The 24,673-nt window shown below is 36.6% G+C and overlaps 1 long non-coding RNA gene across 1 annotated transcript in view; it reads left to right on the forward strand.

The window, feature by feature from the left end:
- Positions 1-23,140, forward strand: part of LOC122916990 — a 47,735-nt gene extending 24,595 nt beyond the window's left edge. The window contains exons 2-3 of the long non-coding RNA XR_006386346.1: positions 14,697-14,848; positions 23,086-23,140. This is a non-coding gene — a long non-coding RNA (uncharacterized LOC122916990). The remainder of the gene's footprint in view (positions 1-14,696; positions 14,849-23,085) is intronic.
- Positions 23,141-24,673: the final 1,533 nt, after the last annotated feature.

The following is a 24,673-nucleotide window of genomic DNA, read 5'->3' on the forward strand; positions in this document are numbered from 1 at the left end:
CTTTCCTCTTAATTGTGTAATTACATAATTAAATACATAAAATATTTTAAGTGTCTTTAAATATCATTCTGTAGCATCAGGGTTAATAATAGCATAGACTTCTACTGTAAGTATATGCTCTAATAATTAGTTTCTTAATTCTCTCTACATATGGACATTTATATTTTTTGTAATTTTTAAATATTTTAAATAGTGCTATAAAGAATATTCTTGTAATCATTTCTTTGTTGCATGCCTATAATTATTCTGAATTTGGGGGGCAAAGGGTGTGCATATTTTAGGGCTTATGATAGCATTGCCAAATCTTCCTTGAGAAAGTTTATTCTGAGTATATTCTCAACTAGCAATATAATAAAGCCTATTCTTGATGTCTTCACCCTCAGCCTGTATTAACACAGGGCATTATCAATTTTAAATTTTTAGCAAAGATATGCCACTGTTATTTTAATTTAATTATTTTTTATTGGTCTGCAGAACTTTTTAATTACCCTTTACTCTTAGAGTTTCCATCTATCATTAGAGAGATCTTCCCCACTTCAAAATTAAATAAGCTTTCATATTACACTTTTGAAATCTTGTTGTGGGGATACCTGGGTGGCTCAGTCAATGAAGCATCCAACTCTGGGTTTCGGTTCAGGTCATGATCTCAGGTTCATGGGTTATAGCCCCGTGTCGGGCTCCACGCTCAGCTGAGTCTACTTGAGATTCTTTCTTTCCCTTTCCCTCTGCCCCTCTGCCCACTCGTGCGCCTGTGCTCTCTCTAAATAAGTAAGTGAAATCTTAAAAAAAAATTGTGTGTGTGTGCATATAAATTTTAAATACATCTTGAGTTTATTTTAGAGTTAAATATGCTTTCTTCAAATGATTACCAATGTTGTCCCAATGCATAAAATTTTGTTTTTTCTTACACAAAGAAAACATTCTAATTAGGAAAATATAAAACTAATCCTAATTTTAAAGGGACCTTAATGATAAGTTAGTCCTCATTGCGTAGAGACTGTGAGGATCCTATTATTCTAAAGGTCATACGGATTGACTTTGGCCAGCTGTTGGTGTTATTTTTAAAGCATGATGTGAACATGACCTATGATAAAATTAAATCTGTATTTTATACTCAATTTGGCTCCAGCATGGGAGGTGGTACGTAATATTCTCCATAACACATCCCATTCTAATCTTGAAATCAACAACACTTAAGACAACATGAATAATTAATTTTGATGTATCAAATTAATCCTTGCTGTTTCTTGACATTTCCAACAAGGATATTGATTATTATCATGATATTTTAAACACAAGTAGCTATCCAGTAAAACCTGGAAGTGCATTGCCAATTCTCTTAGAACTTCAAGCTACCACTAGATGGAGTCATTAAGTCTTTACCAAGCTGGATCCTTTAAAATGTAATGTTCTTAAAGCAACAGATCAGCAATGTTTTAGTCAGCACTCCTAGACAGGTGTGGGGTTTTTTTTCCGCCTATGCAGGTAATTATTAACTCACCTTTAACTTGTCTTTAGATAACCTTGACTGTAGCTGAATTGGAATGAATGTCAAATTTATTTAATAAAAATTCGTGCTAGTAAATATTGCAACTTGGCCTTAAAATCTTTCATCTCAAGATGAGCATAAAAAACTCAAGTGCATTACTATAGATATATACATATATATGTATATATATATATATATTCACGATAACTATGTGGAGAACATTATATATGAGATTATCCCATTCACTGTAAGTACAAAAGGTATGAAGTACTCAGGAATAAGTCTAACAAAAGATACTCAAGGCCTTTATATAGAAATTGTCAAAGATTATTAAACATCATTAAAAAGCCCTGAAATAAATGAATAGATATACAATGTTCATGGATGAAAAGACTAAATAATATACAAATGTTGGTTTCTCCAGATTAATCTATGTATTAAATCAATTCAAAAAACATACAATTCCAGTCAAAATACCAATACGATTGCTTGTGTAAATTAACAAAAGGATACTAAACCCCAAATTATAATTCATATGATTTATATATAATAACACATGATTTAAAATAGAATTTTAACAACAATATGGAAGCAGGGAATAACTGGTCTTATTTTACCAATAAAATGAATTAGAAATCCAAGAAAAAAAAAAAAAACCCATGGTGGCATCCCAAAAGTCAAGGACAGAGTTGGTTATTCATGTGGAAAAAGACTAAGTTTAAATAAAATTCAATCTTAATCTCACATGAGCCAAAATAAATTTCAGGACAACTAGGATCTAGGTATTTTCAACCATAGCTTTAAAACTGTAAGAAGAAAATAAAGTGTTTTTGTGTTGGTTGGTTGGTTGGTTTGCTTGTTCTCATCTCAGGGTAGAAAAAATTTCTCATATAAGATACCAAATCACAAAACAAAGACTGATAAATTTTCTTGTATTAATGTTTGTGTTTCAAAATGTCACAACGAGGAAAGACAAGCCCTGGACCCAGATACATGCAATACAGAAAAAAATACATATGTACTTCTTACAGGTAAATTTTTTTAATTAATTTATTTTTCTTTAATTTAATTTTATTTTTTCAGTGTTCTAAGATGCATTGTTTATGCACCACACTCCGTGCTCCATGCAATATGTGCCCTCCTTAATACTCACCACCAGGATCACCCATTCACTCACCCCTCTCTCCTTCAAAACCCTCAGTTTGTTTGTCAGAGTCCCCAGTCTCTCGCCCTCTGCTTCATCTCCCCCTCTGATTTTCACCAATTCACTTTTCCTTACCTTTTCCTGATATCCTGTGTTATTCCCTATGCTCCACAAGTAAGTGAAACCACATAATAAATAACTCTCTGCTTATTTCACTCAGCATAATTTCCTCTAGACCTGTCCATGTTAATACAAAAGTTGGAAGCATAATATTCCATTGTATATATGGACCATATCTTCTTTTTTAAAAATTACTTTTATTAACATATAATTATTATTTGCCCCAGGGGTACAGGTCTGTGAATCATCAGGCTTACACATTTCACAGCACTCACCATAGCACAAACCCTCCCCAATGTCCATAACCCTACCACCCTATCCCTTACCCCCTCCCCACCTCCCAGCAACCCTCAGTTTATTTTGTGAGATTAAGAGTCTATTATGGTTTATGGACCATATCTTCTTTATCCATTCACCTATTAAAGGACATCTTGGCTCTTTCCACAGTTTGGCGATTGTGGGCACTGCTGCTATAAGCAATGGGGTACAGATGGCCCTTCTTTTCACTACATCTGTATTTTTGGGGTAAATACTCAGTAGTGCAATTGCAGTGTCATAGGGTAGCTCCATTTTTAACTTCTTAAGGAATCTCCACACTGTTTTCCAAAGTAGCTGCACCAACTTGCATTCCCACCAACAGTGTAAGAGGGTTCTCCTTTCTCCACATCGTCTCCAACACTTGTTGTTTTCTGTCTTGTTAATGTTAGCCATTCTAACTGGTGTAAGGTGGTATCTCTATGTGGTTTTGATTTGAATCTCCCTGATGGCTAATGATGATGAACACAAGTAAATTTTTAAAATGAATAATATAACAGAAAAATGGACAGTACAGGAAAGCTAAATGGCCAATAAACATAGGAAAAGATGGTTAAGTTCACTATTATTAAAAGAATACAACTTAAAACTAGAAAGTCACCTGTCCTGCTGATGAAAATTTAAATATCTGTTAACTTCACGTTTTCAGAATAATGGGTAAATACTGGAACTCATGTAAACTACCGGCAGAGTGTAACTTGTCATCATTCTTTAAGGCAATTTGTCAATGTTAGTGAAGACTCAAAATGCTCATATTCTACAACCTAGCAATTCCACTTCTAGATATATAATAGAGGTAACAGCTTTTGTAACAGCAAAGATTTGGAAACAAACTACATGTTCTAAAATAATTGAATGGATAAGCAAGTATGGTTTTTATAGTGTTACGTTATTTTACAATTTATATAAAGTTTAAAAACATGGCAATATCCATAATTTGTTTATGGATATTTATTTATCAAATTATAAAGAAATTCTTGGAAATAAGCATCAAGTTCACTATCATGTTTTTCTGGAGAGGGTTGAAGGAAAGACACAGAAAACTTCAACTATTTCATTTCTTTTACAAAATAATAAATCCAAAACAAATAGGAAAAATGTTGAGATACAGAAAATTAAGTAGGAAATATATGGGTATCCATTATATCTTAAAATATGTCATAACTTTAAAAAAATTTTACTCCAACATTCTAGCTTAGTTCTCTTTTTTGTTTTGTTTTTTTTCAAGTTTTGTTTTTAAAGAAGTAAGAGCATTCTGACATGTCAGTTCAGCTATCTCTAATGGCCTCACAGTTTTATAGTCACTTTTGCAATGTTATCTTATTTTTGTTTTCATGGAGCAATATTAATAAAAAATAACAAAGTAGGTTCTGCTTTTTGTTTGTTTTTAAAATTTTTTTGAAGTAATCGCTATGTCCAATGTGGGACTCAAACTCATGACCCAAGTGCAAAAGTCATATGTTTGACTGAACCAGCCAGGAGCCCCTCTTTTGTTTTGTTTTGTTTTTAAAATAATTACTTCTAGCATTTTCTCCCTTTTCAGACGCAGTGGTATTTCTATTTCTAGAGTCATGTAGACTATTAAAATCATGTTACCAGAACCCTATAGTATCATTGGAAGATTTTTTTAAAAGTATGTTTTTTGTCATCTGCCTGGCTACCAGAGCAACTCATCTTGCAGCTACCCTAGTCCAGCCAAGGAAAAGAAACTATATTCATATCCTTTACACAACAAAAATACAGTTCAACTGACCAGATTCCTCCATCTCATGCTTTTTTCTTTTTCATATCCACTACACGCCATTTTTATGTAATAAGTTTCTGGCTTCAATTTACAAATAATCATATTAAATTATACACTGCGTAAGCAGGAAAAAAAGAATCTTAGCCATAGGTCTCCAGGATCCTGGATCAAATGGCAAGGTCCACCACTCCTGTGCTGTTATTTATCAGTCTCCACCAAAGAGAATTAATTTGCAAGAGACTTCCACTTTCAGCATCCCGTAAATTATACCCAGTTACTGTGAAGTAATGGGAGGAAAATTTTAGTGATTCATTCATATTTTATGAGAGACAAGACTGAATTTTATCCCTTCCTACATATCTTCACCCTAAATCAACTATTCACTGTGTCATTGTTCTTCAAAATCATGCAATTCACATGCTTTTTTACCGATCCAGGGAAAATTTCAAAATATAAATGCCAAATTTGTTTCCCATCTTGGAAGTTTGCAAGAAAAGGAGGAAATATGAAAATCAATAGGGGAGAAAGTGCTTGTGTGAAAGAGGTAACATTTTCCTTTCTTTGGAAAAAAAAAAATTGAGGGGAATATCCACCTGCTGGAAAAATACATGAATGTTTAGCTATGGCTGAGGTTTAGAAGAAGAGGACATGAATGTCCCAGCTTCTGGTTTAAATGGTATGCTAAGTAAGGGTCAACTCTGGGTCAAATTTACCAACTAGATATATTCTAAGAGTCGCCCATGGAATTATTTACAATATTTTTCTGATTATTGTAGAAAACTTGGAAAATACAGTTTAGTTACAATGTTTTCACTTAGCATTGTAAACACAGTATATTAAATAAAAAGAAGTGTTTAAGGGCACCTGGGTGGTCCAGTCAGTTAAGCATCTGGCTTCAGCTCAGGTCATGATCCAGGGTTCCAGGGTCCTAGGATCGAGTCCTGCATGTGGCTCCTTGCTCAGTGGGGAGCCTGATTCTTCCCCTCTCTCTCTGCCTGACCCTCCTACTTGTGCACTTTCTCTCAAATAAATAAATAAATAAATATTCAAAAATAAATAATAATAAAGTGTTTAAAAAGTTTAAGGTTTTAATATTTGAAAATGGACCCAAATGGAAATAAAATTTAAATAAAATGAACGTGTGTGCTCCAGTCATGTTTTACTGGAATAATTGGGTGTAGTAGGTTGATCAGTTTAAGAAGTTATCTACCCCACTCAAGCTTGAAAATACTGCTTAAAAATCATTTGTATAGATAACATTCTATTACATTTAAAAGTATTAAACTGGTCTCAGTGAAGTTCAATATTAATTGAGAATTCACTGAGAGCCAAATTGTTCTTGCTCTTCCTGTCCCCTCCAGTTCTTTTTGTCACAGGACAGAGGAAAATAATTAGCACCCTAAAGAGTCATAAACAGAGATCTGTCAGGTAGCAATATATTAAATCCCATTTAGTGCTCTTTCCTGAGTTCCATTGGAAACAATACTTGTCTTGCACCCTGATCCAGGGTTTGTTTGCAGGTTACATTTCAGTGTTCACTCAAATGCTGGTTTGTTTCATTTCCACTTCCTGGAACAGTACAGGGAGTCCTTGTTTATGTCCACAATGCATTCCTGGAAACCATACCATATAGGGGTCTGTGGTAACACTGATCATTTCCCTCTTAAGACTAGTGTCAGAACAGAGGGTCATAGTCCTCAATAAGGGACACAAAAGCAAATAAACTGCAGCTGTTGCCAGCTCACTTACCATAAAAACAAAGGTCCAAAAATTAGATACATCCATAATAATTTAGAGTAAAATTCATACTTCTTATCTTATAAAATGAGCATGACGCTTCCATCTACTTTGATTACACAGCGGGTAATGTACCTGTAGAGCGTTAACAAATGAAATTCAGCTATCATAATTGACCACAAATGAATTTAATATATTCAACCAGCATTAATCTTCTCTTCCTTTCTAGAATTCCAGAGGGGAGGAAAACGTGTTTCCAGGGGCCCAGATTCTTAAAACAAACAAACAAAAAAACAAACTATCCAAAAATATGTTTCCACTGTTTTTTTCTTTTAAATACCCACATACAGTTTCTGGAGATCATTCCAGAGAGTAGAAGGGAAAATGTAGTAAGCGATTTTAAAGCAGATTCTAAGAACACACATGAAACCTCTCTTGAAAAGATCTTTTCCCTGTAACATGTCCCAGTGCCTCGCCATGTTCAGAGCTGACTCCGAGGCTACCACACTGCTGCAAGGGTCTTCCATCATCTGCTTCCTGATCCACTGGCACTGCTAGTGCAGGTTTGTCTGCCTGCTCTGCACAAGCGGATTTAGGTGGATGAAAGCATGGGAAATGGATGTGAGAGATGCCTTGATGGTCAATTCAGCAGAACTTGGATAAATATAGAGGATGTGGTAGATTTAAAATGTCTTCAAACTCTTTGCTACTCTTTCCACAGACTCTGCTTGCCTTGAATCTCAGTCATCTTAGCGACTTACTTGATCAATGTGGCAAAGGTAGTAGCATAGGCTAGATCATAAGAAGTCTTATAGCTTCCTCCTGGGCCTCTTGGAGCGCTCCTTTTTGTTAATCAGCTTCTGTGCGGTGAGGAAGCCCAAGAAGTTCTCTGGAGAGGTCCACATGGAGAGGAAGAAAGGCCCCCAATGGACAAGTAAGCTCCCAGTTTGCAGCCAGAAGGCTAGTTGTTCTTGCAAGAAGGAGCTATCTTCGGCGATGCCCACTGACACCAGGTGGAGCAGAGAAAAGCAGTCCCTGCCGGGTCCTCCCCAAATTGCACCTTATGAGCAATTAACAGAATATTAGTAATGATTGTTGTGGGTTTAAGCTAACACATTATAGGGTGGTTTGTTATGCAGCAATTGGTACCTGGAAGGGGAAGAAAGGCAGAGAAGAAAACATTAGTTTCAAGCCTGAATAAACAAGGAGATAATACCTTTTCCAGAAGAGAAAGCAATGGAAAGCAGTGAAGGTAGAACATATGATTAGAATAGCATGGGAAACTTGGGTGTATGAAGGGTATTGCTGGGATCAGCAAGAATTATAGTGAGGACTTAGTATTGTTTACTTTATTATCCATGTTTCATAACTATCTCTATAAAGTCTGATTAAATCTAGAGTGAACTGTAAGTTTAATTAAAAGTATGCATGACAGAAAGAGGAAGCTTCTCAGAAAATAATAACATATCATTAACTCATTTCACTGAATAGCATATTATAATCACCTTTTATAACCTATGAATTGTACAAATAATGACTCAGATCAGTATTGGTCTTGAATTCTTTGGAGGAAGCAAATAATCTTAAAATCCATGAAATAGCAACATTCAAACTTCTTTAACTTTCTCTTGTCTCTGACAGGTTCAAGGGGGCTTTCAGATCTGGTACACCTAATTAATGTCCTGAAGATTATATATTGTCATATTGTTTGTAAATAAGTAATATATCTAAAAAGTTTTGGCTGGAATGTCTTTAGGTGTGTTGCATTTAAATGCTTTCTTGGTCATACACACTGTAGCCATATGAAAATTCTAAGCCTCTTGGGAACCTGGGTGGTTCAGTCTGTTAAGCATCTGACTCTTGATTTCAGCTCAAGTGCTGGGTGAGGAACCTGCTTAAGCTTCTCTCTTCTGGGGCACCTGGGTGGCTCAGTGGGTTAAGCCTCTGCCTTCAGCTCCCGTCATGATCTCAGGGTCCTGGGATCAAGCCCTGCATCTGGCTCTCTGCTTGGCAGGGGGCCTGCTTCCCCCTCTCTCTCTGCCTGCCTCTCTGCCTACTTGTGATCTCTCTGTCAAATAAATAAACAAAATCTTAAAAAAGATTCTCTCTTTCTCTCAGTGCCCCTCACCCCCCACTCACATGTGTGCATGCTCTCTTTCTCTCTGAAAAGAAAATTATACATCTCTTTTTTTCTCTAAAAGTAGGTAAACTTCTAAGTAATTTATCACCGTAATCAATAACTTTAGAGATAAACTATTGCCAAAATAATATGAAACTAAATAGTTGGGTAGAACTACAATTTTCACCCTTGCTTATAGCTTCTGTTGTCAAGTAATTTCCAAAAAACACCTTTCATTAACCTATGCAGTGTGGAAGATTTGCATTCTGCGCTCCATCTATTTTGTTAAGGAAGATTATGGCAACTATTTTTTTTAAAAGACTTCAGCAAATTGACTGTAAGGTTGAAATTGGAATTATTTCTATTTAATCTTTTCATGTGTCAGAAAGTTTTAAGGACATAACTCACAGCCTGAATCTAGTGAACTGAGAGTCAATGTATTTTTACAGCACTTAACTTTATGTGGAATGGCTTTCACCTTTTCCAGAATAGGTCAAAATAAAAAAACATATTGGAATCCTTTTCATCTCCTATCTCATCCACTGTAAATATTTTTTATATGCACAGTGCCTGGCACAGGTTCAGAAAGAAAGGAGAAATAAAGGGAGGGAGGCAGAGAGGGCTCCCTTAGAAACCTGCTTTTGCCTCACATTAAGAATTAATCTGAGACATTTGTGCTAAGTCTCTGCGATTTACAAAATGCAAATATACACTTGAGTCTGTAGAATAATATATCATAGATTGGGAAGGTATAATTTCAACAGGGGAAACCTGGCTTGAAATACTAAATGTGTCTCATACCTCATTACCATTAAAGCTATGTGTGTCTGTCTTACAGGCCTCATGGCATGACTTTTATTAGAGCTGTTTCCTCATAGCCATGGCAAAAATTGAGATGCTGAAGATATGATAGAAAAGGAGCACAATTTACTATTCTGCTAGGTGACTAACATAGCATTGGGTAAAGTTTGGCTTTACTTACTTACAAAGCTTTAAAGGGTTTCAGTTATACGTAACTAAGTCTGTTCTCTGTACTATATAATATCAGAACAGTTTTAACAAGGATCATAGTCACTATCACTTAGTGTAGGACCTCAAGGAACAAACACTTTGCTAAGCTTTTTTTTTTTTTTTTAATTGTCGTACTCAATGTGTTACAATAGGCTTCCATGGTAGTATTGTTATGTCTGTTTTGAATACAAGGAAGTAAAGGTTAAATAACTGTGTAAGGAGTGGATCTAAGATTTCAACTCAAAATTAGCCTCAAAGTTCCTTCTCTTTCCACTACCCTTACATTTATATTAAAAACCATTATCTTCACTGAAGTTAGTAAGTGGCCAATACCATAAATAGTATTAGGTATAGAGTACTTGTGAGTTCCCACATTTATTTAGAGAGAACTACCACTGAAGTTCTCCTATGAAAGTCCAATCCTGAGAACTCATTTCTTCTTTCTTTATCAAAGTCAATTTGATATTTTTATAACTTATGTAAGACTATCTAAGATGCCCAAATTTGAGGACTCTAATAGCAAATGTTGGATCTCATAATTTCAGGACAGGATTGGTTCATTTATTCCACACTTAGTATATGGATTGACATAGATGGATCTGTCACATATAATATGACCTACAGATAGCCTTGACCTTTATGAGCCCACAGTGATGCCTCTCCTTTAAAATCCAATGAAACGAAATGCAATAATGTTACTGGGGTGGGGAGAATGAAGGGAAGAAATTACACTAATCATTGGGAGGTCCTGAATTGCTAGGTCTTAAAATTGTTGAACTACTAAATTCAGTACCAGATTATCTTAGGGCAGGTAAAAATATTGATCTCTCCTACAACCGATACTTAGGCCACCTCTTTCAAAGTAAATGCCAAAATATCATTCTGTTATGAATTTCTAGACAGAAAGTGAAGCTCGCTGATGCACTTTAAATTCCATCAAAGGATTAAAAAAGAGAAGAGATATAAAAGAAGCTTCGGATGTGGTTGGGTACTCTTAGATATGGTTAATGCATCTAAATTCTGTTTGCAAACACTCTTGATATTGAATAATAAAGAGAAATGAAGATGTGGTATTTTGAGGCATGCTTTTTCTCTGGAAGAAGCAGTTGAATCTGTGACTTATGATATTGGCTTTCTCATCTAATACTTTTTTGGGGAAACTTTCTCTGCTGTATTTCCACATAACTGTAAAGACATCATCCTCTTTATTCCTCGTGCTCTGTGCTTCTTATTCACGTGTCTCCTTCAAGTTAGGGAAATTGGCTACCCCTAGAGTAAAAATATTACTGACAACTCCAAAGTGAAGACAGTTCTAATCGAAAATACCTTGGCACTCTTGCAGATGCTGCCAGCGCGGCTGTTTCTGGCTTTCAGTTAGGAGCTGGCAGATGTTAAATTGACATATGTTAGGAAATAGCTTTCGGAGGCTCATGTTTCAAAACGTATAAAAGAAAAACAGATGATGCCACTTTTGTGTGTGTGTGTGGCTTAAACTGGATAACTAGAAAATCACACCAGATGTGTTAATATGTTTCTCTTTAAAAACATTTTCTTTCCTAGGGAAGAATGAGCTAACGCAGAAGTGTAAGATGTGCTCCTCAGAGTATACGTTAGTCTTCTTTCATAGATTTTGAGTTTCTATTGTGTTTAAAATATTTGGCCAAAATCGATGGAGGGAAAAACCCCAAAACAAAAACAAACAAATAAAAAAATGAGTTCAATATTTCTACCATTGTTATAGATTTTCTAAACTGATGAATTAATCAGTGTCCTGTAAGAATTGGTTTGTGGGAGATGGAAATAGAATCCTGAGGGAAAACAAATCATGGAGAGGCCCAAAATAGGTAAAACCATTGAATAAGTTAGCTTACTCAGTGAGAATTGACAAGTTAATCTGACTTGCCTCATGTTTTTACCTCAAGTGATTCATTGTCACATTGGTAAGGTAGTCACACAAGAAAACATACTAAGTCATTCGCATTTTCACTGTACAGATTACAATTTGACAAGGACACTTGCTGTTTTTATCTGCTTTGTCATTCCCCTCTTTCAGGTGACAGCACTTTCAATATACATTTGAGGGACGGTCCCTTTTCTATACTCCATGTAGCTGTTCTCCACAAGTTGGCTGGCCAGTCTCCAGGAGTGAATATGTGATCTGAGACTGGCCAATGAGTGAATTCTAACCTCATGACTACAGTGATTGATTCGGTGCTGAATACATAAGCTAAGTTAGGCCATAGGACAGATTCTTCGAACTTTTAGTAGGGTCAAATCATTGAGCTTCCAGAAGACATTTTGCCACCATGAAAGAAGTGTATATTCAAAAATTAAGCCAACATAGAGAAAAGCAAGGGAATGGGGAGCAAGGAGAAAGAGAGAAAGCGAAAGACTGAACTCTGATGGTGGGTTTAGTTTGTGGATCCTAACCATTCTTGAACTTTTAATTATTTGAGCTAATCCTCCTCTTTGCTTGTGCCCAGTCTAAACCAAGTTTCATTCAGTTGCCATCAAGAGAGCATAACAACTACATGAGAAATCACTTTAGGCTGAGGAAAAGAGGGACGGTTCCATGGAGAAAACAGCACTGGACAGGATCTTGAAGGAAACTAGAACAGAATAAGCAGGGATGGAGAGAAGGGCATTGCTGATGGTGCAGTTGTGTAATCCAAGGCATTGGGGTCCAAGGTGCCACAGGGTCACTGAAACTCAGGACCCACAAAGGACCACAGGTTGGTCCATGGTCCCATCACCCCAACTAGACTCCAAACAGCCCTGTTAACTATTGGGGTGGAATGCACTCTCCTAAAAAGAATGAATGTGCTTTCATGTGAGGAGACACACAGCCTAGACACTCTGTGCAGTTGTAACAGAGACATAAGCAAGAGGGACCAGGCTGCAAAGGTGGGAACCCCACATCCATGGTCTGAAATTCTGGCCCCACCATGATGGGAACTTCCCTATTACACACTGGTTGCTCAAGAGGAACTATAGGAGTCTAGATAGGCTGAGAAAGGTTACCACTGTGGATGGCGGCTTTCTAACATTTGTGAGCACAGTAAGAGAGATAGGTTATGTCAGAACACATATGTATATAAAAAAATCAAACAAAAAGTTCACACAACAGGACTTACCTTTACTACTGGTTATGTAATCTGAAATTTTCTGTTCTATGTGATTTTCTCTTTCTCTTGAATGCTAGTTGGACTCACTAACTTGATTGCATGGCCCACTTTCAAAATAGCAGTTTGAAAATCACAGACCTAAAATAGCTGTCGGGAAGCACCAGCAGATGTCACTGTAGGTGACCACACCAGTGTGACAGCTGCAGCAGGTGACTATGGCAACAGCTGCTCCCTGCCGGGAACTACCACATCTGCTGTTGTGTGTTTATTTTTATTTAATTTTATAGGCCATATAGTCATAAGGTTTTACATTTCAAAAATAGAAAGGGCACACGGTGAAAACTCTGCTTCCCATTCCTGCCTCTCAGCTACCCAGTTCCCCTCCTCAAGGGCAAATCAATGTTACTAGTTTCTGCTGTTGTCTTCCAGAGATACGTATCTAGTAGACACACACACACATCTTTTTTCCCTCCTTTTACACAAAGAATAGCATCATTATAACAAATTATTCTTTACTTTTCCTGTCTTTTTTTAGGATATCATAGTGATTCTTCTTCCACCAGTACAAAAAGGAAAACTTCATTCTGTTTATGACTGCACAGTATTCCACTGTACCAAGCACCATTCTTGAACCAGACACCTACTAACTACACATTTAGGTTGTTTGATATTTTTCTCTCACAAACAATGCTGCACTGAATAATTTTGCCAACTCACCCTTTCCCACATATGAGAATATTGATCCTAATATCCTTAGAAATGGAATTCCTGAGTCAGAAAGTAGATACATCTGTCACTTTGATACACACTGTCAGATTGTTTTCCAGAAACTACTATTCTAGTTGGCGCAAATTTTTCATGTGAATGTTCTTAAAAATACTATTATGTTTCCTGATCTTTGCCAATAGATAGGTGAATGATATCTCAATGTGGTTTTAATTTACACTTCTTTGATGGTGAAAGAGATTGAGAATTTTTCTAAAAGCCAACATGGTATTTCCGGTTACTCTTTTTTTCCCCCACATTCTTTACATCTGCTTTGAAGAGCAACTATGAGCCATCAAGTAAAGCAAGCGCTAGCACTTGGCTTAGCTTGTTTAAATGGCAAGTAATTGTGTATTTGTTGAGCAAAAACTATTATCTTTGCAGAGCACTGAGCAAAGTACTATGAAGTAGATGAAAAATGTACCCTAGTAGCGATTCATTTGTGCGGCACTTACGAAATTATTTGAGTGGCTTTCATAATCAACGCCCTCTCAAAGTGCAGATAACCACTAGTCCAATATCAACCACTATGGCAGATAAAAACTTCTATCATCTAAATCCCTATTAGGAACAGATATTACACTAGGGGTTAGTAATACAAAAATGAACAAGACAGAATTTTAAGGGGGAAAAATAAACAATATTAAGCAATAAAATTTAAGGTAATTGTACTGAAAGCTGTTCATGGTACAGCTGGGGTGGGTGGGGGGAGTCAGGTTTGGTCAATTCTGCCAGGCTGGAAAAGTTCGGTAGTCATGGTAGGTAAGTAAAGCTCTTTCTTGAGAGGGCTCTTTGATTTCCAAGTTTTTCCCACCTCTCCATCCTTGCTTGAATCCTCAAAACACACATTATTTTTTCCAAAACTGAATCTTAACTTCGCTCATTCCTTCAAATTAATTGAACATTTGCCTTACATTGATCGTTTATCTTCCTTCTAAGTTATCACCATCTGAAAGACAAAGGTGTCAGTCTTACTCATGCAAATGACTGCACAATGTAGGCGATTAGTAGGTATTCTTGAATGTGATGGGGTTAGATGGGCGAATACATTCTTTCCTAAAGGCCTCCTCTAGTGATAGTTACCTACTTATCACGTTACTACTCAACAGTTAAGCCATTTTTTGCAGGTGCAACACCCCGCAGATGTCAAAGCCAGGCCCAACCTCTACTCAGAAGACACTGAGGAACCTATCTCTCTACACGTGTCAATTATGGAATAATCACTGACTATGGACTATTATGAAGACACTAGATTATCAAATAGCTACATCTGTGTCAGGTAGGTATTATAGTTTTTATAATACCTCAAAGGTTTTCTAATTCATATTTTGGAAAACAGACAGGCAAATAGTAAAATGTACACTGAACCACCAATTTAGGTATGGGCTATATATATAAACTATATAGGATGGTCTATGAAAATAACTAATGTGTCTATTACAGATACAGTCTTACTAACTATTAACCTCAATTTACCTGGAAGTTATATAACTGTAATATACATGCACATATATACATTTTTTTAAACAATAAATGACTGGTGTGTCTTCTACTGATCTTTAAATGGGTTACAACCTTGGACCACCAGCTAGAAGATCCATGACTTTGTTCTTTAAGTCTTACATTTAAGGACACTTCCAGACTTCTCCCAATCTCTCTTATCCCTCTCATGTCTTTTACCATCTTCTTTTATCCTATCTTGACCAATGGCTATGTTCACCACTGGAAGATTTAAACCAATTTCATCACATGGTTGGCTCTCTCTTGGCTCCCCTGATCATTGGGTTTAATGATTCCTGTGGCTTATATTTGAGAACATTGCAGATAGGTGTTTTCTGTTCCTTGTTTTGAGGCTAGGAAGAATAGCTTACAGAAGAGAGCTACTTTTTCTGAGTTCTTTTCCTCTTTCATGCAACAAGTTCCCTAGAATCCACAGTTATGGCTTTACAACTAAAGGTTGCAGGAATTAAACAAAAATCTTTATCCTTTGGTCTCCCTGTTTCTCAGTCAATAGGAGCTAAGAGCTCAAAATGTGCTTTTTCCCATGTTTCTCCTTTCTTAGTTAGCTTTTTTTTTTTTTTAAAGATTTTATTTATTTATTTGACAGAGAGAAATCACAAGTAGGCAGAGAGGCAGGCAGAGAGAGAGAGAGGGAAGCAGGCTCCCTGCTGAGCAGAGAGCCCGACGCGGGACTCGATCCCAGGACTCTGAGATCATGACCTGAGCCGAACGCAGCGGCTTAACCCACTGAGCCACCCAGGCGCCCCTCTTAGTTAGCTTTTGTCATCAATGTTTTTAATAGTAATGTGAGATAAGAAATCTCTTTTGTGGAATTTTTTAAAAGGTTTATTTTCTTGCTTCGTTCTCTGTGTATTTATTTATTATTTTGACTAAAGTAAAACTTTGCATTACTTCCAACAATAAAGTTACTTTTTGGGATTTCACCAGTTACTTATTTGAGACTATAAAGAGTCTAGGAGCAAAGCTGGAACTCATAAATATTATACCAATGCTCAGACCTGCCAGGCCAGCTACCATATATAACCCTTATGTGGTACCCAGTAGGTCAACCCACAGACCTCAGATGACAGCTATATGGTCTGTTCCAAGTGCCCTGTGTGCCAAGGAAAAGTCTAGGTAGGTTAGATATATAGCCTTTGATTTTCTTTTGTGCCCATGATGTCTTTGCATTAATACAGCAAACCAACATCAAATATTTCAACCTTCTCAGACTACACTTTAAAGTTTGGAAAGTAAATTTTTGTTAAAAAAAAAATCTTTCTGGTAGAGTTCAAAGTAGCTAGAAACTATAAAATTCGGGGACAGTTTTGGTTCTTATTTTATATTTAAAATGCTCCCAGAAGAGAGAGAATTTTAAGTTATGAAAATACCTCATTTATCTCTGTGACATTTATAGAGTATTTTTATTAGATATAATTTCATTTTTGTTAATGTAGGCTCTCGACTCCATCAAATGCTTAATGCAATAAAACTTTTAAGACCATATTTATTATCAGAGGCATGCATCAGTTTTGATGGTAATATTTTCAAAAGGGAAACTAAAGTCATGAAGAGAGACTCTCTCTGCTTGGCAATACCATGAACTGCTACATTCTTACATCTCTGTTCCCTCCTTATATGCAATATCCAATCAAAATAAAACAAAGGTTGACATTAAATCTTTGAGGGCGGTTATAAGACAGGGATGTTCACAAATCCCATGATTGGATGGCCAACTGTATGTAAATACATGGTCACTGTAACATTTTCCATCATGAAGAGAAGGAATCAGAGATGAGTAACAGCTGTAATTTGGTTTCAGTCTTGGAGGTTGTTCTTTTCCAAGGATATCTGGCACTAGAATAAAGTACTCTCAAAGGATTTACACTTAAAACTGCAGCAAAGGCGATCTTTGTGTTCATTTTCTCTTTCTGATCCTCAGAAAAATAACATTTTATAACTTTCCTTATAGTTAGATTGTGGGTATGGAACTGATTCTGGTCAATGATCTGTAAGTGGAGTTCAAGGTGCCTCTGACACAGCAATCCAGGCCACATGTTGAGATGGTAAAACCACAGGATGGAAGCTGCCTGGACTACAATTTTTATAAACAGGAAATAAACCTTTATTGTGTTATGTTACAGAGAGTCCAGGATTAGTTTGTTATTGCGGGATAGCACAGCCTGTCCTAACTCAATTGGGGAAACAGATTTTCAGGATAAATAGTATAAAAAATATTTGACTGGGACTTTATCTTAAAAAGAAAAGCAAAATCTGAAAATCAGTTTATTTTCTCTTATGGTTAATAAAATGTAGATTATGCTGTTATTATAATTTTCTTTGAAATAGTAAATGACTCAAATCTTGGGTTTTTGACATGTTTTTTCTTAAGGACTCATATATGCCCACTAGGCTTTGCAAAACTATTTGAAGATGGATTATCAGCATTTGGAATTACTAAATTGAAATTTAATACATATCCATTTATACACCTGAAGGATTTCTCTTAGGTCAAAGTATGAAATTTAACCATCTGATGAAAATCTTACTTTTAAAAAGTTAACTATTAGGTTCTTAGAAAATCCTTTAGGAAGGCTTAGAAAAGTCAGTATAAAAAAGAATATTTTATATACTTCTTTAAAAGAAGAGGTACTAGATTTTTACTGAACTTCAGGGACTTTTCCAAATTTTGGATTTTTATAAAAAATTTTTTTTAATTAGAATTTATTTCAGTCTCCTCAACTAAAATCAGTGAAAAACAATCTTCTGTTTTGATATAGATAAGCCCCAAAAGGAGGATTTAATGGGTTGGGTGTCATCCTATGACCCCACAAGGGGGTCTCGATACAGAAAGCAAAATCAACCACAACAAATTGAATAAAAACATGGTGAAAGCTTTAATACACAGAAATTACCACATGTACCCAGCACATTGAAAGAAGGCAGTACTAAGAATCCATAATCATAGAATACACCACATATAAATAAGAAAAAATCCTTAGCTTATCTGATTTGGGATCTTTTGAATACAAACATTTTGACAAATACATCTTGGAAAGCAAAAAATTCTGTATTTTCATTGCTTCCCTATCCCTGGACAGAAAGCTGTCTTTTTAAAACATCTTAATTTTTAAACAAACTCCATGAAGAACATAAAGCTTTGATCGCTCATCAGATATACATAAATCTGGTATTGCTGGTACACTTCACCAATTTTTACGAATGAGTCATTGCATAAATTTCATGTAAGTGTTGCTTAGATCATTTGACCCATTAAACTCAATTTTAATTTCTTATGAAAATTTTGGAAGTTTGTATATTTTGCTAATTTGCTATGAACATTAATAAGAGAGTTATAGTTAGTCTAATCAATGTTAATTTAATTTACTGAATATGTATTACATTCACATAATTCAAAACTCAAAAACTTTAGAAGGTATGCAAAATATAAAAGTCAGTCTTCTGGGGCGCCTGAGTAGCTCAGTCAGTTAAGTGTCTGACTCGTGGTTTTGGCCCAAGTGGTGATCTCAAGGTCATGAGATCAAACCTCACATTGGGCTCCATGCTCAGCAGAGAATCTGCTTATGATTCTTTCTCCCTCTTACTCTGCCTCTCCCTCTGTCTGTGCTCTCTCTCTCTAAAATAAATAGATAAATCTTTAAAAAAAAAATTGTCAGTCATCCACCCACTCATTGGCCCAGGGTCTACTCTCCCCTGTTGATAACCCTGTTCTTAGATTTTTATGAATCATTCCAATATTACTCTATGTGCTTACAAGCAGATACAGACCAATGATGGTTTTCACTTCTTAACTTAGTTGTCTTCTCCGAAGCAGTGAACAGGGCTGACCAAGCTCTGCACCTGGAAACAGTCCTTCCTTGGCTTTTTTCCTGGCTTCTTTCCTACATTGCTAGCCCCCTCTACTCCATCTCCCTGGCAGGCATTCCTTCTTTCATGCATCCCTTACAAACCAATTCTTCTGTTTTCACGAGACATGTTCTTCCCAAGTGATCTCACCTAGTCCCATTGGGGAGTAAATAAAATTATTGGCAGCAAAGTACTTCTGTGTGCTAAGAAACTCTTTTCAGAGAAGAGTATACAGGCTAAGGAGGAGTTAGGAAAGAAAGAGGGTGGGGAGACATCTAGAAGGAGGGAAGTGTACATAGAAAGACACAAACTGAAGAAGAGAGTCAAGATTTCCTTTTATTTTTTTATTTTTTAAAAGATTATTTATTTATTTATTTGACAGACAGAGATCACAAGTAGGCAGAGAGGCAGGCAGAGAGAGAGAAAGGAAGAAGCAGGCTCCCAGCTGAGCAGAGAGCTTGATGTGGGGCTCGATCCCAAGACCCTGGGATCACAACCTGAGCCGAAGGCAGAGGCTTTAACCCATTGAACCGCCCCAGCACCCCATAAGATGGCCAAGATTTCCAAACAGTGATCAGTTCAATGTGTAACTTAATAAGTATTTGTTGTGACTATCAAATGAAAGAATGAATAATATCTCAGGAATTTGTTTTATCGGGTTAAAAGTAATTACTTTGCTAAATCAGCCATGGAAATTGTAGAAGCTGGATGAGATTGAACTAAACCTAAAAGAACTAGGTCTCTGAGTAATTTGAAGTATGAATAGAAGTGAAACCCATCACATGTTCTAACCAGTACACTTGCATCTCAGTCTGCTGGATATTATGAACACAGTACTCTGCTTTACGTCGCTTTAATGTGGCAAGGTCATCCATACAGCTTTGTGGGTTGACAATCTGTGAACCTGTCTCCAGATGCTTTAAAAGATTTTGCAGCAGAACTTGAAAGTACACTTCCCTGTGGGGTGGAAGACCTTCATTTCCAGTTGTACTGCTTTTTAAGTCTATCAGCCATAATGAGGGCATGTCAAAACCCAGTTGCTTTCTAATCTAACACCCCAACGACACATGAAACAGTATGAAAAGCATTTGTTCCCTTTTTGGAAACAGTTTTAAAAAATAAACATTTTCATGTTCTTACACCAGCTGAGAGAATAAAATAGTCTCCAAAAGTTACAAAGTTGTGCCCAAAAGCTAGAATGAAAAGAAGCCACTCAGTAAATTTAGCTGAAGAACATCCCTGCCTCTGTGAGGACAGCGTTTTGACGGTCTAGGTGATGGGATTTTTGCCCTTAACAGAACACTTTCTGTGGCTTAATCTTTATGTTCTTCTGAACTGGTCGTTTTTATGTCTGTAAGATCCCTACAGCTTCATCAACAATAGACGAAGGGCCTGAAGAGTGGTTCCTCATACAGAGCCACAACTGTGAGCAAGCCCTGTCACTTCATTTCTCCGAGCCTCATTGCCCTCATCTGTGTTAACGTCACAGAACCAATAAGAGACTCGCATGAAATAAAGTTACTTTTTACTTTTTAAAATTTTTTGAAAGATTTAGTTATTTATGTGAGAGAAAGAGAGAGAGAGAATCTCAAGCAGACTCCCCACTGAGCACAGAGCCCAACATGGGGCTTGATCCCAGAACCCTGAGATCATGACCTGAGCTGAAATCAAGAGTCAGCCACTCAATTGACTGGGCCACCCAGGTGTCCCTAAAATTGGTTTTGAATTGATATAATTCTATCCCACAGTGATTGTAAGGATCTCTTAACTCCAAACTTGGAGTTACCTCCCGTTTGGGTTATTTCTGTTTATTACAATGAGAAGGAATTAACATGACACTGTAGACCATTTCATACTTCCTTGAAACCCTGTGAATTCCCAATAAATAGCCATATCACCTCCATTCCTCTGCCTGAAGGTGAGAATCTGTCTGGCTGTACTGAGCCCAGGATTGAGGTCTCTTAACTGGCAATCGGGGAATATATGACAAACAATCTTTTCCTTGGTTTCTAAAACCAAGTTTGTGGGACCTCCACATTAAAAAAAGGGTGTATCCTGACCCACTAGGCAAAACTGTGACCTCCATGAGATATTCAATTACAGCTTCATTGCAGGAGATGCACGGATATTATTCATATACCCTCACTGCGGACATAAAGCCTTCTTTTCAGACAGGGCCCATTGACCCTGGCATACTTTGCCAAAGAACAATGGTCACGAGCTAATAATTCTATGTTCCTATAAGAGAAAAATACCATTACCTGGAAATGCCAGAGGTCTCGAGCCCATTTGGAAGTTTTCAGGAAGCTCTCATAATAAGTAGTGTGGTGTGATTGAACAAAACAGCCCCAAAGTGAAAAGAGCTGGAGGCTTATAATCCCATTTTTGTATTGTGTCACCCTGACAAGCCACAGCCTTTGTAGCACCTGTTTCTTTACCAGCAAGTCTGTATGACTTCTAAGATCCCTTACAGCTCCAACATGCCAGGAGTTTTCTCATTACAGCTTTCCTTAAATACACACATCCTGATGTCACCTGTTGAAGGGGAAAACAGAATGGAGTTTGAGTCTCTCAGTCTATGTCAATGAGTTTTAAAACCTACAGTTTTTAATCAGAGAGGCAAAATCTTTAGTGGTGCTAATAAAGTCCTGATAACAATTTTCTCTTATTCATGCAAATGTGGAAAGATGCTATCTGCATATAGGCTAATTTTGTCCACCACTGAACCAGAACAGATCCAATGACTGTGAGAAAGTCTATCTTAGTGAGACTGCAAAGGGCATTGATGAGAGAGAGAAGAGGAGATGAGGCCTCTGTTTTGAATAAATTATCTATTTGCATCAAGAAGCTGTGGTACCTATTCAAAAGCCATGTTTCAGAAAAAGGCATCTATTCTTTGGCTAGTCCAAGAACTATGAAGCAAATTTGGGGTTTCTATTCAATAGAAAAAAAGGCAAGAATCAAGAATTCTAACTTTGGTTCAGAATTGGAATGAGTGTCAGCGTGCTGCTAATATTGCTAAACGCATGACTTCCCAGGCATCACTGCGTCTCTCAGTTTGCTCATAACTTTGAAAAATTAATTTGCTTTAGCATCAAAGATTTACTTTAAGGTAATGAGATCAGTGTTGAAGTATAGGAGAAGTCATCTCACAGAAAGGTTACATTTAACAGCCAAAATGCCTTGATTTCCTATACACAAAAATAATCTTACTAAATTCAGATAAATAAAAAATAAAAATTTTAAAAAACTAAAATCACCTGAAAACCCACTAGTCCATTACTATTTATATTAGTCTTCTTAAATTCTTTTTCATATATAAATGGGGATTCTTACTTTTTTAACAACGACAGGACCACAGTGCATCTACTGCTTTTTAACTTGCTTTTTTTACCAATACTATATATTGAACATTTTGACCTAACCCTGGATTTTCATGTATAAAGAGGCAGTTTCCAATGGCCACACTAAGGAGACCTACAGCTTCCTGTGAGATGCGGAAGGGATTTTCAGTGTTAGGAGTGTAGCTGAGTGGGCAGAATTCCGTTCCTACTTCTCCAACCCGGATCCTATCTTCATCATGTGAAGTTTTTTGGACAGTGTGCTTTACTTATGTGCATATATATGCATACAAGTATTTTACTTTTTGAAAAAAATATAGTAAATATAGTAAAAAAAAAGTGGCAAAATATACAAGTATATTTTACTTTTTGAAAAATTCCTTTGTTTAAAGATTTCTGATGTTAAAGAGAAAACTTGAAAAGTATGTCTCTATATTATTTTTAATGTCTATAATTTTCGGCACACATATACATACTATAGTCTGATTCATAGTTCCTTTTTGGCATAGTAGGTAAGATTCAGACTCCCCAGGTTTGAATCACAACTCTGTCACTTACCACCCATGTGACTGTTGTGGTTTTAAAACACCAACAAATTCTTTGACACTCCACAAATATAGACATAGATATTAACCAAGAACCTACATTAATCAGAATGCCTTCAAGTGCAATGACAGATAATGCAACCCAAAATGTTGTGTGTATTAAAAAAAAGATTGTAAATGAGAAAAAAAAATAATAAACTACATACATTTCAACAGAAAAAAAAAAGATTGTATTTATTGGCTTGCACCTCTATTCATACCAGCTTCAAAAAAGGTCTGGATCCAGGCACTCATCAAACCTCAACCCTCTTACACTGTTGGTGGGAATGCAAGTTGGTGCAGCCTCTTTGGAGAACAGTGTGGAGATTCCTCAAGAAATTAAAAATAGAGCTTCCCTATGACCCTGCAATTGCACTCCTGGGTATTTACCCCAAAGATACAGATGTCGTGAAAAGAAGGGCCATCTGTACCCCAATGTTTATAGCAGCAATGGCCACAGTCGCCAAACTATGGAAAGAACCAAGATGCCCTTCAACGGACGAATGGATAAGGAAGATGTGGTCCATATACACTATGGAGTATTATGCCTCCATCAGAAAGGATGAATACCCAACTTTTGTAGCAACATGGACGGGACTGGAAGAGATTATGCTGAGTGAAATAAGTCAAGCAGAGAGAGTCAATTATCATATGGTTTCACTTATTTGTGGAGCATAACAAATAGCATGGAGGACAAGAGGCGTTAGAGAGGAGAAGGGAATTTGGGTAAATTGGAAGGGGAGGTGAACCATGAGAGACTCTGGACTCTGAAAAACAATCTGAGGGGTTTGAAGTGGCGGGGGGGTGGGAGGTTGGGGTACCAGGTGGTGGGTATTATAGAGGGCACGGCTTGTATGGAGCACTGGGTGTGGTGAAAAAATAATGAATAATGTTTTTCTGAAAATAAATAAATTGGGGAAAAAAAAAAAAACCTCAGCCTGTCTCTAACTCTTGATCTCTCAGCCATTCTTTCTTCTATGCTAACTTCATTTTCAAACAACCTATTTTCATGTCAGAACCCCTGAAATTCCAGGTCTATATCTACAGTAGTACATTTTAGTCAAGAGTTCTTACTTGTAACTACAGACTCTGACTCTGAGGATTAAACAGAATGGAAGTTTATTAAAGACACTGAGGATTAAACAGAAGGGAAGTTTCTTGTTTGTGGGCTACAGAATTGTTGTAAAGGCTGGAGAACTAGACCCACAGCCAAACTTGCAAAAAGAATGGTATGAAGAGACTAACACCAGTTCTCCTACCGCCACCACCAACACCATCTTCCCTACCCAGGGACCCTCAGAGTGACTGTCCAGGAGTTACTGGCTTAAATATACAGCCAGTTACTATGTGGACCCCAAACCATAGTTTTCCTCCAGGCTGCAAAGTCAGAATTTTGGTCTGTGTGAACCAAAAAACAAGATAGAAGGATGCCTTCCTTTCCAGGACCCTTCCAGCAGACAAGCTATTTTGTACAACTAACATATTGTAAGCTTCAAAAAAAAATGTTCTAAATAGAAGCCATGTGAGAAATGAAGTTAACTTGGCTAATAGTCAAAATATAAATTGCAAATGAGTTGATGGCACTTCATAATTTTAAGCTTTGCTTAATTGAAAAATAATTGAGACTTGGCACTATCTCTTACATGAGACTTTAAGAAAAATAATATGCAGACAATCTCATCCAAATAGTTTTTAGTTGATAATAAAGTTTCTTTTATACTCTTAATGTGTTTGGGTCTTTTACTCAAATACAGGCCATGGTTTTCACAAAAGGATTTTAGGACATTGTTCACTCATTCTAGAAACAAATTT

The sequence above is a fragment of the Neovison vison genome, chromosome 1 (assembly GCF_020171115.1).
Source record: "Neovison vison isolate M4711 chromosome 1, ASM_NN_V1, whole genome shotgun sequence".
In the NCBI taxonomy this organism is placed as follows: Eukaryota; Metazoa; Chordata; class Mammalia; order Carnivora; family Mustelidae; genus Neogale; species Neogale vison.